We start from the raw sequence: 18,172 nt of genomic DNA on the forward strand, positions 1-18,172 counted from the left end.
AAATGCTGTTATAGTGAGAAGAGTAGCACGTTGACATTATTTCGCATTGTGGTAACTGGTGCACGTATGATAAACAATGTGACTAACACTGAACAGTATGTAATATATGCCAAATTGTCCAATGACATCATCTGCATTCCCACTGCAGCGAAAATGATACAAACAAAAATCCTCAATATCTGGTTCAGTGTGACAGTGACAGTGTGTTATTTGCCGACCGTATGGTGAATATGGAGGGCTAAATTATGTTAAAAATTGTTATCTAAATTACGAAGCCCGTGCGTAAAACGTCATAAATTAGGCACGAAATTTCATCTTATCAAATGGTTTTCTACACTAATAAGGAACAAAAACATTTTTGTCATTCTTACATGTAAAAAGAGTTGTAATTTCATAGAAATATTACTAAAATAGGCCGGCCGCGGTGGCCGAGCGGTTCTAGGCGCTTCAGTCTGGAACCGCGCGACCGCTACGGTCGCAGGTTCGAATCCTGCCTCGGGCATGGATGTGTGTGATGTCCTTAGGTTAGTTAGGTTTAAGTAGTTCTAAGTTCTAGGGGACTGATGACCTCAGATGTTGAGTCCCATAGTGCTCAGAGCCATTTTTTATCACTAAAACATGTCTAGCCTTAATTGGCATCAAGGCCTACTGAGGCACAAGCCCTTTGGCAGAGCAGTGGTGGGTTAAATTGCTTTATAAAACTTTAATGTATGAGGATACGGGCAAGGAACTTGTGGATGAGGAAGTTGCGGATGTGTATAAAGGTCTTGCGCAAGCGGTAAGGAAGCGGACAGCATTTTTATTATCCGTGCAGACCTCTACCTGTGAATGTTTTCCTCTTAGCTGTGGAGGTACACAACATCAGCCAAGTGAAGCCATCAATAGAAAACACTTGAAGATTATGTCATGTGGGGAACAGGGGTTAAAGTTTTAGACGAACGTACTCTTGAAGAATTTGCGCGTGATACTGCCAGATTTGATTAACAGTTATTTCACAAGGGGTGGCCACGACCTTAGGATCAAGGGTTTACTTAAAACTACATACACTTTAAGAAACCCATTAGGCCGTTATTAGACTATCATATTTCTTTGACGAAAGATCTTTACGTGGCACTAAAAAGGGCTATTACACTGTTGTCATATTTTTTGTCAAAGTTCAAGATGGCGGACAAAAATTTATTATACGCTGCAGTTGCTTGTACCACAATCGCATTGCGTGTGCATTTGCAAGACAAGCGGCGGTAAAAATGGAAATATACTTGGGTGAAGCCATGGGTTTTACGTCGAGACAATGCACTCGGCAAAATTTGTTCCGACAGCTGCAAGTGGAGGAGGTAAGGTCTTGTTCAAATTACTTACAAATGGAGGAGAACGTATTTCAGTATTTTCTCAGTAAAGCGGCTCCTCAATTACAAAGCAGAATACTCGCTTGAGTAATGCTATATGTGCAAAACACACGTTCACCATAACACTTCGATTTCATGCTACAGGAGAGAGATACTCTAGCTTTCTATACAACACTCGAACACTACAGAGCACATAAACCAAGATAATTGCAAAAACGTGTGAAGTGATTTATAAAGCACTGAAGGAGGAGTGTCCGAAGTTAAATAAATGTTTAGTAAACTATACAGGCATTAAAAACTGATTATTTTGGAATAATTTAATTAATTGAGTTAAGTGTTTGAGCGACTAAAAAATTAATATAAGTACGAAACTGTGGCATTGTTGTTGTTGTTATGGTTTTCAGTCCTGAGACTGGTTTGATGCAGCTCTCCATGCTACTCTACCCTGTACAAGCTTCATCTCCCTGTACCTACTGCAACCTACATCCTTTTGAATCTGCTTAGTGTATTCAATCTCTTGGTCTCCCTCTACGATTTTTACCCTCCACGCTGCCCTCCAATACTAAATTGGTGATCCCTTGATGCCTCAGAACATGTCCTACCAACCGATCCCTTCTTCTAGTCAAGTTGTGCCACAAACTTCTCTTCTCGCCAACCCTATTCAATACCTCCTCGCCGGCCGCGGTGGCCGTGCGGTTCTAGGCGCTCCAGTCCGGAGCCGCGCTGCTGCTACGGTCGCAGGTTCGAATCCTGCCTCGGGCATGGGTGTGTGTGATGTCCTTAGGTTAGTTAGGTTTAAGTAGTTCTAAGTTCTAGGGGACTGATGACCACAGCAGTTGAGTCCCATAGTGCTCAGAGCCATTTGAACCATTTGAATACCTCCTCATTAGTTATGTGATCTACCCATCTAATCTTCAGCATTCTTCTGTATCACCACATTTCGCAAGCTTCTATTCTCTTCTTGTCCAAACTATTTATCGTCCATGTTTCACTTCCATACATGGCTACACTCCGTACAAATACTTTCAGAAACGACTTCCTGACACTTAAATCTATACTCGATGTTAACAAATTTCTCTTCTTCAGAAACGCTTTCCTTGCCATTGCCAGTCTACATTTTATATCCTCTCTACTTCGACCATCATCAGTTATTTTGCTCCCCAAATAGCAAAACTCCTTTACTACTTTTAAGTGTCTCATTTCCTAATCTAATTCCCTCAGCATTACCCGACTTAATTCGACTACATTGCATATAGAGTTCAATAATAGACAAACTAGAATGGAGAGAAAAGAAATAAAATTATTTTAGAGTGTGTACTGTATTCCGTCTGTCTAAACATTTCCAAATGTAGAGGTGGATGCCTGTAGCTTGTGGATTTGAAGTCGCTCGCAGTATATCCCCCTGCACATCAGCACACGATTAACAGCATGCAATGTGCCCCTTGCTCACTCCCTCATACCTATCGAAGCAAGGTACTATAATAAAAGTCGAACGAATACGCCAACCAAACTTTGCAGTCCTCTTTGCGAACACACTACAAACGTCAAATAGCTGTAGCGATGCCAGCGCTCCAAGCGGTTACACTTCACATTGCAGTGAACAGAAGACGAAAGACTTATGATCAAATCACGGAGAGCTCGAGATTTGATCATATTTCTTTGACGAATGGCGACATTTGACAAATTTCCCTATTACACTGTCAAATCTCTTTGACACAGCGCTTTGACAAAAAAATATGATAGTGTAATACCGGTCTTAGCCGGCCGGTGTGGCTGAGCAATTCTAGGCGCTACAGTCTGGAACCGCGCGACCGCTACGGTCGCAGGTTCGAATCTTGTCTCGGGCGTGGATGTGTGTGATGTCCTTAGGTTAGTTAGGTTTAAGTAGTTCTAAGTTCTAGGGGACTGATGACCTCAGAAGTTAAGTCCCATAGTGCTCAGAGCCATTTTAATACCGGTCTTAGGACAACATAATGTGCACATATAAGGCGTACTACTGAGGCACTTCCGAAAAGTCCCAAGACAAGTTTTACGCGCCCAATATGAACCGGTGTGTAGCGTATCTGAGCACAAAATGGCGGCAGTGAAGTGAAGTGGTTAGGGTTTGAGTTTTGTACCTGGTTGATCGCCGGATCGAAGCCTGTTCGTCTTTTCTATATTTTTAAATGTATATCTTTGTCGACAGTGGTCATATTAATGCATATATATGACATATGAACGTAGACAGGTGGAAGAAGAGACAGACAGAGAGACAGAGAGAGGGGGGGGGGGCGCTGGTCATAGAGAGGGGGAGGAGGAGATAGTACGAGAGGGAAGGAACAGATAGATAGAAGGTAAAGGAAAGAAACTTTACCTAGTTTTCGGCTATAATAATGTAGGCTTCTTCAGAAATGTCACAATATAAAATTAAATTAAAACATGCCAGATATTGGCCTTGTCAAACTTAAAATATTAGTACTGTAGTACTAACATTTTAATTTTGACAAGGCCAATGTCTGGCATGTTTAATTTAATTTTATATTGACATTTCTGAAGAAGGTTACATTATTATAGTCTAAACCTAGGTAAAGTTTATTTGCTTATGCAACTGGAGGCTGAAATTTAATATAATTACATTTTACAGTTGCTGACTCTGCTGCACCATGCCAAAAATATTTAGAAGTGCGATGTGAAGATAGACAGAGAAAGGGGAGGAAAAAATTGACAGAGAGAGGGGCAGAAGGTGATGGAACAGAAGCAAGAAGGGGTGGAGGAGGTGGACAGGAAGAGGGGATGGAGGAGATGGACAGAGAGGGTGAAGGACGAGATAGAGGGAGGGGAAAGGTTGAGATAGAATAACAGAAGATTGGAATAAATACACACCGCGGCAACGCCAGGTACTCAGTAAATTAATAAAAATACTTCTGCAATAATTCCCTTTAGTATGCGTTCCGCGACTAATTCAGTCTTTTTGCCGAACAGCATCTAGAACATTAAGTCGTCCGTAGATATCGAAGATTTCGCGAGTATACGAGATTTGTCGCTGTCTAAAGCGATTCTGAGAATAAATCGTCTATTGCCAGTAAAGACTTGGTACAGTTCCCGCCTATGCAGACGACGACGGGCGAACCTCGCGGTCAAGGAAATCCCTGCTGGGAGACGCGTCTGCTTCATTGCTGTCAGGTGCGAGTAGTGCTGGCCTATACGACTTCCGGCCGCCACGTACGGCTGATTTATGTCAGGCGCTGCGGGTTGCATGCTAGGCGCGGGCAGCCGGTCAGGAAGTGGGTCAAGCTGCCGCGGGGGCACAGCCGCGACCCCTGGAGAGATACAGCCGCACTGAGCAGAACGGCAGCAGGCAGATTCAATTAAGACGTCTTATACTGACAATGTGGCGCACTGACTGTATCCTACTGCATACAATGTGTGCGAGAAGTTACAGGAGTCGCGCTGAGTGGCCGCGCGGTTTGAGGCGCTATGTCACGGATTGCGTGGTCCCCCCCGCAGGAGGTTCGAGTCCTCCCTCGGGGATGGATGTGTATGTTGTTCTTAGCATAAGTTAGTTCAAGTAGTGTGTAAGTCTAGGGACCGATGACCTCAGCTGTTTGGTCCCTTAGGAATTCACACACATTTGAACATTTTTAGTGACTGGAGGTCCGCGTGACGTCACGAAGTCCGTGCCGCGTGGCGGGAAGTTCCACGTGAAATCCCTTAGGTTACCGGCGAGTGTTAATCGCATAGTCCCCGGTTATGGGCTCCAAGATTTTCCTATATTGCAGTGCGTGTGTTGTTAAGAAGACCGGGATAGGCACTGCGGCGACTGCAGCCGTCGTGGAATAGATGAAATGTATTCACTGTTGCGAATACGAACAACCATCAGTTGTACAAGATAATGACGACAATGAACATCTGTGCCGGGCTGAGACTCGAACTTGGATTTCCCACTTTACGCGGGCGATCGCATTAACCTCTTTGGCTCGTCGTGCCCGACTCACCGCCAGACCCAAACTTCCATATGTCGTCGTTCCTTTGTCACAATCTCGGCTGGCACCGTTGTTATAATCTGGGCTTGTACACACATGATGCAATTCCTGAACAGGGAAGGCCATGTTAAATGAAAGTCGCTGCCTGGTATCGGCGGATAAATACGGTATCTCAGAACCAGTGTTGTTAAGAAAAACGAGGCAATGTTCCTTTGGACATGCATGCATATCCTCAGGTACGGAGTCTGTGACGACTACAGCCTTAATGAAATACATGAAATGTATTTGCAGTTGCGAGTATACACAACCATCAGCTGATGTCTTTCCCTGCACAGGAATAATATACAGTGCGTACGAGTACAGGTTGTGATACAGGAATGACGACGAACAGCCAAAGCGGAAACGCGACCACCCGCCTAAGGCGGGAAATCCAGGTTCGAGTCCCAGACTGGCACTCTGGTTGTTAGCGATAAAAAGTCTCGTAAAGATCTGAAATTATATGTAAAGCTCGTTGAAAGTCTCTGTATGTCCTCATTCTTAAATACTGGATAACGAAAGTATGGGTATTCTCACTGCTTTCTCATACCCCACTTATTGTCCCCACAGCAATTCTCTCCATACAGAAAGCGACATATGTACCAAGTTTGTTTGAAATCGTTGCAGTGATTTAGGACGAGATGTGGAACACATGCACATATATATGTGTACACCCATTTTCATAATTTGTACGGATGCCGCTACGGCAGTAGTGTTACATGTATCGTTGACGAGCAGCGAAGCTTCTCTCGCTCGAGTCTACTACGACAACAGTAACTGCCATAAGTACATCGCGTACAACCACACAGAGTGGCTGCGTGAAATGGCGAGGTTATGAGTACGCACTTGAAAATGGTGCATCGTCGAAGTCAGCTGATCGTGTGGAATAAATGGCTGTGATAGTAATTTAGCTAGTGGTGGAAAATGTAACTGTCTTAATTTAATAATTAAAAAAAAAACTTAGCGATCGATGCGCAGACTTCCGAAATAACTTCTGAGTGTTCCGTACTTCCTGTGTAGAGTGTACTAGGTGTGCGGAAACAAAAACAGGAAACATGTTAATTGTCTACTCCTGACAATACGGTAAGACGACAATAGTATGTGTCGGGAAAATGCGACAATTTTGTGGAAAGTGGTGCAAGGTTGCAACACAAGTGTACTATAATCATCGTGCGCGACTGTAAAGGAGAGTACGTCATTTACGGTATGGCTATAATTGTAGTTTCCCTACTTGTGAAGGCCCCCGTGAAAAATCAGAAATCGTAAGACAATGAAAGTCCGTGGAAACATTTGTGAGGACATGTTGAATAGTAACAACAAACAAACCACTGAAAGAAACACTTTTAAGTCCCACATGGTTCATAATGGTTCAGATGGCTCTGAGCACTATGGGATTTAACATCTGACGTCATCAGTCCCCTAGAACTTAGAACTACTTAAACCTAACTAATCTAAGTACATCACACACATCTATATCCGAGGCACGATTCCAACCTGCGGCCGTAGCGGTCGAGCGGTTCCAGACTGAAGCGCCTAGAACCGCTCGGCCACTCCGGCCGGCAGTCCCACATGAGAGGGTAACATTTTTTTAATTGTGTACCCTATTTAACTTCCAAGTTACAAACATTGCTCAATGTGGTTAGCGTCTGCATCTTCAACAGCCTGGAACCGCACTAGAGAAAGCTCTACCGCTACCCGAAATATGTCTGGTGGGATGTTGGCTACCTCCCTCATCATGCTCACTTTGAACCTTCAACATATGTTACTTTTCCGTTGATAAATCCTACCCTTCAGGTAACCCCACAGCCAGAAACCACACGGGTTCAAATCTGGTGATCTTGGTAACCACGCAGTTCGGAACGATCAATCAATGATTCTAAATGTGTTACGGAGTAGCCGAGTGGTCTCACGAGCAATGTGACGTGGAGCTACAACGTGCATCACAGCAGTTGAGTCCACACCACCTCTCTTTCGTAAAACAGAGATCACGTGTTGGCGGAACAGATCACAGTAATGTGTGCCTTTACAATGCATGATCATGGTTTTTGAGGTCCGCGTTCCACAAAGAAAAATGGACCAATACCGGCGCCCAGCGACAAATCTTAACACTAACACTTCTAACAACGCGAATCCTTCAGCACACAGGCTCAAAATCATTCCTATAAAGTTGGATACCCATATGGTAGGCTGCGCGGGGTAGTCGCGCGGTCTGGGTCGCCTTGTCACGGTCCGTGCGGCTTCCCCCGAATGAGGTTAGTGTCCTCCATCGGGCATGTGTGTGTGTGTTGTCCAAAGCGTAAGTTAGTTTAAGTAGTGTGAAGGCCAATGACCTCAGCAGTTTGGTCCCATAAGACCTTGCCACAAATTTCCAATTTTCTATATGGTAGTTTTCGCTGTACCCTGGCTCAAGTAGCGAAATTTTAATTATAAGCACCGTGTACATTTCGCGGGGAGGAGACTCCAACAAGGTAACAACATACGCGGAGGAATAAATACCGCAATTTTTACTTTACGATTAATACAGTGTAATGTAATTTCTTCTTACCTCGATTCTGAGAAAACAATAGACTGGCTGGGTGAGATTAAGATATATGAACACAAAATAAGCAGTCTCGCATATGCGGATGACTTAGTTGTGATGGCAGATTCGATTGAAAGTTTGCAAAGTAATATTTCAGAGCTAGATTAGAAATTTAAGGGCTATGGTATGAAGATTAGCATCTCCAAAACGAAAGTAATGTCAGTGGGAAAGAGATATAAGCGGATTGAGTGCCAAATAGGAGGAACAAAGTTAGAACAGGTGGACGGTTTCAAGTACTTAGGATGCATATTCTCACAAGATGGCAACATAGTGAATGAACCGGAAGCGAGGTGTAACAAAACTAATGCAGTGAGATCTCAACTACGATCTCTTCTCTTCTGCAAGAAGGAAGTCAGTACCAAGACTAAGTTATCTGTGCACCGTTCAATCTTTCGACCAACTTTGTTGTATGGGAGCGAAAGCTGGGTGGATTCAGGTTACATTATCAATAAGGTTGAGGTTACGGATATGAAAGTAGCTCGTATGATTGCAGGTACTAGTAGATAGGAACAATGGTAGGAGGGTGTCCACAATGAAGAAATCAAAGAAAAACTGGGAATGAACTCTATAGATGTAGCAGTCAGGGCGAACAGGCTTAGATGGTGGGGTCATGTTACACGCATGGGAGAAGCAAGGTTACCCAAGAGACTCATGGGTTCAGCAGTAGAGGGTAGGAGGAGTCGGGGTAGACCAAGGAGAAGGTACGTGGATTCGGTTAAGAATGATTTTGAAGTAATAGGCTTAACATCAGAAGAGGCACCAATGTTAGCACTGAATAGGGGATCATGGAGGAATTTTATAAGGGAGACTATGCTCCAGACTGAACGCTGAAAGGCATAATCGGTCTTAAATGATGATGATGATGATTGATTCTGAGTTGCATCACGTTTTTAACGAGTTCAGCATCACTCCCTCGCTTCAGAACTGGTTATACGCCTGTGTATTGACTTACCATTATTTTCAGTAACTGCAGGGGAAAGTTTTCCTCCTTCGGCTAGTCGTTTACGGCCTCCGAATTCTGCTGTGCGTGCAGTTCCGGCGAGTCAGTCACAGAACGCGTCTCGGATGCGATCCCTTCTGGCCGGCTTCGCGTCGGAAACGATCCCTCTGTATTGCCCGTGTGGGGGAGATGTTTCCCTTGGAATTACAGGGCGGCTAGTGCGCCAGCCTTCATGAATACTGCATGAGGCGAGCCCGCTTGCCGCCAGGCACACAAAAACGCGCCCAACTTGTTTGCATTAGCGCTGCCATTTGAGTGCAGATACCCCTCCTCTGGGCTTTTAATCCGCGCCTCGTTGTTCTTTCTCGTTACTTCTAACGCCGCTTTTTCCCGGCTGCGCTTCCGGAAACACGCGAAACACTTCCTGTAGTGTCCCTCGCAGTACTTAAATTTCGGGCAAGCCCACAATTTCCACATGAAACCTCTTTGATGCTATCCGTAAACGGCTGACGCTTATCCTCCTCGCGCTACCAGAGCTATTGTAACACTACGTGCTAAGAACTGTAGTGCTGTAAGTGCCACAGTCAGAGGCGGCTGTAACCCGGAGGTGAGGATGGGGAGGGGGGAGGAAAAGATACCGAAGGCTTTAGAACAATCGATCCCTAATCACGTTTACAAGATAAAATGCAATGGAAGCCCTGTGCAACATACGTGTCAGACCGGATTAAACTTCCGATCTATATCTGAAGAACATACAAACACATTTAGGAACAACATCCCCAATAAATCTGTCATACCTATTCACATTAACGACACAGGACATGCTCTTGAGACTATAAATAATACTATTTCACGAATTAAACGAAGGCTGCAAGTTGAATATCTACGAAGATCTTTATATATTTATACAGTAGCGATGAACTCTTTTAGAAGCTTCTCAACCATACCAGACGATCCACATTAACTTATGCTAAGATCGATTTTTAAATTCTCTAAAACGACTCCCAAACAGAATCGATTAACAAATAAACATGGTGAAATATACGCTTTATAATTTTTCTATTTTTATTTTTTGTGATAATAACATTCTAAAGCGAATAGGTTCTAAAGAGCTAAACACTCATATATTTCAAGGCACAAAGAAATGGATGACATTAGCCGCTAGTGGGCACTGATTTAAGACAATGGGGAAAGCTGAAAATTTGTGTCGGACCGGGATACGAACCCGAGTCTCCCGCTTGCGATTCACATAAGAGTTCGAAAGTATTGTGCATCTGCACTGAAGTGATAAAGTGATCCTCCTCTCCTTACATTATCACTTCAGTGCTGATGGACGGCACGCTCGAACTCTTAAAGAGAATCAGCGAAATGCTGCGAGAAATGAGAATAATGGGCAAGAAGCTCTCACATTAGTGGTGTGTGGATAAGCTGAGAATTTGGAACTGACGGGAGGCCTGCTAGGGTAGTCGGTGCAGTTGCGATGACTACTGTGTCCGGATGGCGCAGTGGTCGGGACATCTGCCTAGTTCGTGGAAGACCCGGGTTCGAATCCTGGACTGGCACAAATTTTCACCTTTCTCAATTGATTTCAATCAGTGCTCACTAGCACTTAATGTCATTCATTTCGTTGTGTCTTGATTGAGTCATAGTGGCTGCCGGATCATAATTGTGTCTACACTTTCGGACATGTCCGAAAAAACAGACACCACTTAGATATATCTGTATTTTTGATTCGCCATATAAGCTAATATGAATGCTCTTCGACTCACAAGGCACTGTATTTCTACATCTGTAGAATCTCTGGACGGTTTTCATTATTGTTTCGTGTTTATGTGCCCTATGAAGAATAAAATTTATATTTGCGTGGAACCTCGGGGTTCTTCCTGCTGGAGCACATTGTAAATAGTTTTTTTGTTTAAAAATTTTAATCCTAACGCCCAGTTACTTTAACAAATGCTGATTGTACCTCATCTGTAGAGATGGCTCTGAGCACTATGGGACTTAACATCTATGGTCATCAGTCTCCTAGAACTTAGAACTACTTAAACCTAACAAACCTAAGGACAGCACACAACACCCAGCCATCACGAGGCAGAGAAAATCCCTGACCCCGCCGGGAATCGAACCCGGGAACCCGGGCGTGGGAAGCGAGAACGCTACCGCACGACCACGAGATGCGGGCTGTAGAGGTGAAACTCAAAACAGACATCTGGTCTTATACAGTAAAAAGAAGAAAAAAAAAGGAAAAAAGTAATCTACTAGCCCTCCTGAAGATGAGGGTGTACGCTCTTTAGACGCGTCGTAGGATGAAATAAGAAATGAGAGAGAGAATACTTTTACTTTATCTCTTACTTAATTTGTTACTTTCAAACAACTTCGTTTCAATATTTCCGAATTTATCGACAGCACTAGCATTTATCTGACACTATCAGCCGCAGTAGCTCAGATTAAAATGTCTTTTTTTTTCTAAATCAAAGGTAATAAAAAAGTCGCTCATATCGAAGTTTTCACGAATTATACTAACAACATTTTTTAATTAGTACTGGAAACAATATCAATACTGAATTTAGTGACACTGTCAAGGATTTCACGAATATCGAACCGCGGAAAGTATGTTTTCTGTAAATATTTTTGTTATTTTTGACAGTGAATAACTATGTTTTAGTGATTCATATTGGATAATAAATGATGATTCTACAAAAGTCCTTTCTTGTAAATCCTACAGCAAAATTAATATCCTAATAAGTGTTTTAATAGTGGAACTAGAACAGCTAATGCACGCAACTCCAACATCAGCTGGGGACGCGACGACATTGCCAGCAACCTGGCGATGCATATGCTATACGCTAGACCGGTCTCTAGTCACAGCTCTGTGTAAAATTTTGAGCTCCTCGTGGCTAATGACGTCAGATACTGAACGACACTGACATCAAGAATGCAACAAAATTAACTGTAATTACGAAACAGCAAGTGGTTTGATTCAAAGTGCCTGCAGCGTAGACAGTTTGCAACAATCGTATTCTGAGCCGAAAATTCGTGGAAGCCGATTGACGCTGCTTGCGCCCTACATTGCCACAGGCCAAAGCCCTGAGGTTTGCAACATCGCTAGCACCCGCATACGCAGTGTCTAATTTGTGAGGCATATGAAGCTCCAGCAGTGTGTAGCTTAATTTCACCTGTTACGCTGTACGCCACGTTAACACGGAACTTTGAACACTGTAACTAACGCCGCTCGGACTCTGCAACGTCCTGTGTTAGAATTTTAAGTAATGTAAACAATACGAAAATCCCTTAGCTGCTTACCAGCAAACACACGCTCTCCATATGAGCTGAACAGGAACACGAGGAAGTGACAGAGATGCACAAAGTACCCTACGCCGCTTACCATAAGGTGGCTTACGGACAGTACAGAAGGAACGGTCTTGTTTACGAATATGGTAGGAACTATCATTCGACACAAAAAGAAGTCTATTAAACATGGGCTCCAAAAACTATAAGCACGTCACCATACTATGAAACGAATCTCTTCTATTGCACGTTCTTTGCTTTCTATATTTTGAGAGGTGGTAGTACGAACAAACCAATAAAAAAATTAACAGTATAAATAGGCTCTGAAGTGCTACGAGGACTTGTTCATCTTCGCTATCCTGAAACGCATCTTCCCTACTAACCAATTGTTCATAGCTCTTAAGATATGCATTTTAGAGCCCATGTTTACTAAACTTTTTGGCTTCAAATGCGGTTCCTGTCATATCCCTGAATACTGATCATTCCTCCTAGGGCACTCTGTATACAAAAGATTGCTGTTGTACTCATCACTACAGAAATCCACTTTCATTAACTGTCAGGCACGTATTGTACTTAATTCGCGCGATCAGACCCAGAGCGCAACTACAGCGCTCCTATTCCACTAGATCCTACACGGCCCAGTCACACAGATGTAACAGTCGCCTATGTTCGTCGCTAACGTGCAACGATGTTGATGAAGTCCTATACTCCGTAACAGAGCGTAGGGGAACGATGCGGGAGACCCGCACCGCCGTAATAGGCAAGGTCCTGATGGAGGTGGTTTGCGACTGCCTTCCTCGGACCGTAATGGAGATGAATGATGATTATAAAGACGACACTCAGTCATCTCGACCCCTCCCGGGAATCGAACCCTTTGCTCGGGAAGCGAGAACGCTACCGCGAGACCACGAGCTGCGAACCAACGTGCAATAGCCACTCACAAATGACAGGCGGCAACACTTACAATGGAGAGTATAAAAAGCGTGACGAGGGGACGCGAAAACAGTGCAGTCGCTGTTGTAATGCAGAAACGGAATGATTTATCTGACGTCCATAGGGGCACGATCGTTGACTTTCGGGCCAAGGGCGCAAGCATTTCCCAAACGCCTAAGTTTGTAAACTGTTCACATGCCGCATTGGTTAAAGTATGCCGCGAATGTCCGAATGCGCTTTCCAAAACTGGCTGTAGTACACCACGGGTTATAGACTGCAGAGATGAACGATGGCTGCGGAGCAACTGACCGTCCAGATGAACCAGCGCCATGGATCCTCAGCTGAGAAATCTAGCGCAACTGACCACGGCACTGGAGTAGACATGGTTTCACATCCCTATCTGTACTTTCCAAAATCTCATTGACCCTCTTTCTGCACGCCTCGCAGCGGTCCGCGCTGCAAAAGGTTTTTGACTGGTGGTCATATTAATGTGACTCCGTCCGAACAGGCTACGGAAGGCCCAGCGATACTGAGCAGCCAGCCCACAGGCGTCACTGGATGCGGATATGGAGGGGCATGTGGTCAACACACCGTTCTCCCGGCCCCTTGTGTGCCTACTTCTCAATCAAGTAGCTCCTCAGTTTCTCCCGAAGGAGGTTACCCCCGGTTCAGTCTACCACTCCCGTTTTGTCGAACTTCGTTCGAAGTTCCTTAATATGACCTTCATTTATACAGATGGCTCTAAGACCAATGACGGGGTCGGGTGTTCTTTTATTGTTGGGGCACAAAGTTTCAAATACCGGCTCCATGGCCATTGTTCGGTCTTCACAGCTGAGCTCTTTGCCCTCTACCAGGCTGTTCTTTACACCTGCCGCCACCGACATTCTGCATATGTCATCTGCTCCGATTCCCTGAGCGCTATCCAGAGCCTCAGTGATCCGTACCCGGTTCACCCTTTCGTGCACCGGATCCAACGCTCTCTTCAGCAGCTGGTGGACGTCGGTTCTCCGGTTAGCTTTATGTGGGTTCCTGGCCATGTCGGTATCCCTGGGAACGAAGCTGCAGATGCCGCGGCCAAGGCTGCGGTCCTCCAGCCTCGGACAGCTTCTTGTTGTGTCCCTTCGTCAGATTGTAGCAGGGTCATTTGTCGGCGCATTTTATCGCTGTGGCATGCCGATTGGGCTGCACTTAGACAACAAGCTTCGGGCCTTGAAGCCTCTTCCCGTGGCTTGGACGTTCTCCTCACGCCCTTCTAGGCGGGAGGAGGTAGTTTTGGACCGGTTACGAATTGGACACTGCCGGTTCAGCCATCGCCATCTGCTGACGGCTGCGCCGGCGCCGTTCTGCCCATGTGGGCAATTGCTGACGGTCCGCCACATTTTAACGTCCTATCCGGATTTTAACATACTGCGTCTTGATCTTGGCCTGCCATGTACTCTAGAAGCCATTTTAGCGGATGACCCACGAGCAGCTGCTCGCGTTCTTCATTTTATCAATTTGACAACCCTCTCTAAGGACATTTGATTATGCTGTTTTCCTTTTTTAATCCTATGCCTGTCAGTCTGTCTTTTATCGTGTTTTCCGTTTCGTTGCTGTTTTAAACTTGTGACTCGCGGTGCATTCCTAACGTAGTCTGGGCGCTAATGACCGTTGAAGTTGTGCGCCCTAAAACCACAAAAAAAAAAAAGCTCCTCAGTTTGCCTCACAAGGGCTGAGGGCACTCCGCTTGCCAACAGCGCTCGGCAGACCGGATGGTCACCCATCCAAGTGCTAGCCCAGCCCGACAGCGCTTAACTTCAGTTATCTGACGGGAACCGGTGTTACCACTGCGGCAAGGCCGTTGGCACATTAACGTGATTGGACAGCGCATTTTCTGCTTTCTGCCGCCAATCACCTTCTTTGCCCATCCGTTACAAGTTCTCATGAATTCCGTCTCTCCACCTTTTCTTTTGTCTGCCTACTGGTCTCCCTCCGCAGTGATCAAATTCCACGAATTTTGAAGGCCATCGATGTTTGTCCGAGTGACATGTCCTGCCGATACAAGCGGTTTGGTTCTGATCGGACCCATATCTGGGCTGTTGTAGATATCATCCAGCTCATATTTATGCCAGGTCGGCCATTTCCCAGACATTTGATCTTGTACAAATTGTCCCAGAATTAAATGTAGTTCACTTCCCCGTTTCTGACCAATGTTTTCGAAAGATTTCCCCTGATTGTAAAGCGGTTGCTGGAACTGAGAATCCCCTCTCAAACATTTACAATTGGGAATCCCTTTGCCCCACTATCGGCTCATCTGGTATCTGGCTGAAAAGTCCCACTACTCTCCAACGGGTCATCACTCTAACAGCTCGCTCTGCCTAGGAAATAAAAAAAATGGTTCAAATGGCTCTGAGCACTATTGGACTCAACTTCTGAGGTCATCAGTCCCCTAGAACTTAGAACTACTTAAACCTAACTAACCTAAGGACATCACACACATCCATGTCCGAGGCAGGATTCAAATCTGCGACCGTAACAGCAGCGCGCTTCTGGAATAAAGCTCCTAGAACCGCTCGGCCACTGAGGCCGGCTAGAGAATAAAAAAAATCGGCTGTATTCTTACATGTTGTATTTTGTCTGATGTTTAGGGTAAAATAAATTACATTTTTTATTTTATTTTCAGTTGCAATTAACACCTTAATCTTTCTTCAATACGTGTTTTAATGATGAAAGGATAAAATCATTCAGGCAGACAAATGGAATGCAGACGTCAAAAAATGAGTTACAGTAGGTACAAAATGGCAAAGCTAGAATGGTTAGACCAAAATGGGAAGTTGTAGAAGCATGCATGACACGAGGAAAGATAGATCGCGCAGACTGGAAATTTAAGGAAATCTTGGTGGAGAAAAGCGAGGCAGTCCCATGAACATAAAGAACTGAAATGGCAAGGCAGTACTGAGCAAAGAAGGGAAGGCTGTAAGGTGGAAGGAATCTACAGGAGGGCTACATAAATGAGAGAAACTTGACGGTAATATTTTGTAAGGAAAGAGGAAGTGGATGAAGATGAGATGGGGAATGCAACACTGCGAGAAAAACACTGAGTGAGAAACCTGTGTCGAAACAAGACCCCTGGAGTAGAAGACGTTCCCTCAGAATTATTAATATCCTTAGGAGAACCAACGATCACAAAATTGTTCCAGGTGTTATGCAGAGTATATCAGACAGGAGGAAATAAGCCCGAGCCGTAATATTTCCGACAGACGGGACTCCTCCCACACAAAGGCGGGGGGTAACTGCAGGAGACATTAAATGAGACAGACGAGACGTCTGCTGCCCCTGAACCACAGGGGACTGGAAGCTAAAGGCTGGAGTTTTGAGTCTGGAGCCCATAGCCCGTGAAAGCTGCCACAGGAGGGCCTCCAACTGTGATGATAAAAAGGGACGCACGCAGCCGAAGTCTGCTTTATGTATATTTTAGCTGTAATAGCGTCTGTGATAAATTTCTTGAACGATATCAATACGCAACACTGTCTGTTGATGCTACGATTAAACCACCCTTTATTTTACATGGTTCACTGCTTTGATATTTCGGTTGTGTAGCCATTCTGCAGTATGTATATAAAATTCATAGCATAAATCAAATATTAGTTGTTTAGGCTACAGAGTAAAAGGAGTACTTACCGTATAACGCGTTGAATGCACATACTTTAGTTACAGTCAGTGTACTTGTCTACATTGTTGGCTTTACACGAATTAAGTAAAGATGAAGATGATAAATACACAAAAGCGCGGGGATCGTACAGCAACCAGTAATATACCGGGTGATCAAGAAGTCAGTATAAATTTGAAAACTTAATAAACCACGGAATAACGTAGATAGAGAGGTAAAAATTGACACACATCCTTGGAATGACATGGGGTTTTATTACAACCAAAAAAATTTCTAGACGCGTGAAAGATCTCTTGCGCGCGGCGTTTGGTGATGATCGTGTGCTCAGCCGCCACTTTCGTCATGCTTGACCTCCCAGGTTCCCATACCTCGGTCCGTGCGATTATTGGCTTTGGGGTTACTTGAAGTCGCAAGTGTATCGTGATCGACTGACGTCTCTAGGGATGCTAAAAGACAACATCCGACGCCAATGCCTCACCATAACTCCGGACATGCTTTACAGTGCTGTTAACAACATTATTTCTCGACTACAGCTATTGTTGAGGAATGATGGTGGGCATATTGAGCATTTCCTGTAAAGAGCATCATCTTTGCTTTGTCTTACTTTGTTATGCTTATTACTATTCTGATCAGATGAAGCGCCATCTGCCGGACATTTTGTGACCTTTTGTATATTTTAATTTCTAATAAAACCCCATGTCATTCCAAGCGTGTGTGTCAGTTTGGACCTCTCTATCTACATTATTCCGCGATTTATTAAGTTTTCAAATTTATACTGACTTTTTGATCACCCGGTAAGGTGCAAAAACGAACGGTCTACGTTGCAGGGTTCTAATTATTATTTATTTACCAATGATGCGTTTCGCCTGAGTCAGACATCATCATTTTGGCTGATATTAGATGACGCTAGGCACGTGGGAGACCGAGCATAAGAAACGTCCCAGCAAATAACTGCCAAATATTTGGAAACATTGCGCGGTGCTGTTGAAGCATGCAACGTAGTGCAATGAATACAAAACATGGTCGGGCCTAGATAGATTTGTCATCACGTGAACATGTTGCAGGCGTAGTTGCTGTTACTAGGGCTACGTGTAGCAATCGCCATAACTGTTCACTAATTTCTCCCACTGTGAAATAAGACTGTCAGTACCTTCATGGAAGATGTTTGCGGTTGCCTATGGAATCATGTTCGTACCCTGGCGTACACCTCTTTGTCCGAAGCAAATCGACGGCCACGAATGTTTTCCTTCAGGGTTCCAAAATTATGGAAATAGCTTGGTGAGAAATCGGGAATGTATGGAGGATGTGTAACGGATTCTCAGCTAAACTTCTGCAGTGTAGTCGAAAAAACCTTGGCAACTTCTGTTGCAGGATAATGCCGGCCCACAAGCCGCCAAGGTTCTTGCGAGTACGCTGCAGAAGTTTCGCTTGGAACCG

At 44.5% G+C, this 18,172-nt stretch overlaps 2 protein-coding genes and 1 pseudogene across 3 annotated transcripts in view; 1 reads left to right on the forward strand and 2 right to left on the reverse strand.

The window, feature by feature from the left end:
• The window catches only part of LOC126412127 (synapsin), an 861,195-nt gene that overhangs the window by 513,211 nt on the left and 329,812 nt on the right, over positions 1-18,172 (forward strand). The window lies entirely within an intron of this gene.
• LOC126412129 (metalloproteinase inhibitor 3) overlaps positions 1-18,172 on the reverse strand; it is a 332,484-nt gene that overhangs the window by 175,888 nt on the left and 138,424 nt on the right. The gene's annotated exons all lie outside the window — the stretch shown is intronic.
• Positions 14,814-14,931, reverse strand: LOC126413397 (5S ribosomal RNA; annotated as a pseudogene).

The sequence above is a fragment of the Schistocerca serialis genome, chromosome 7 (genome assembly GCF_023864345.2).
Source record: "Schistocerca serialis cubense isolate TAMUIC-IGC-003099 chromosome 7, iqSchSeri2.2, whole genome shotgun sequence".
NCBI classification, from domain to species: domain Eukaryota; kingdom Metazoa; phylum Arthropoda; class Insecta; order Orthoptera; family Acrididae; genus Schistocerca; species Schistocerca serialis.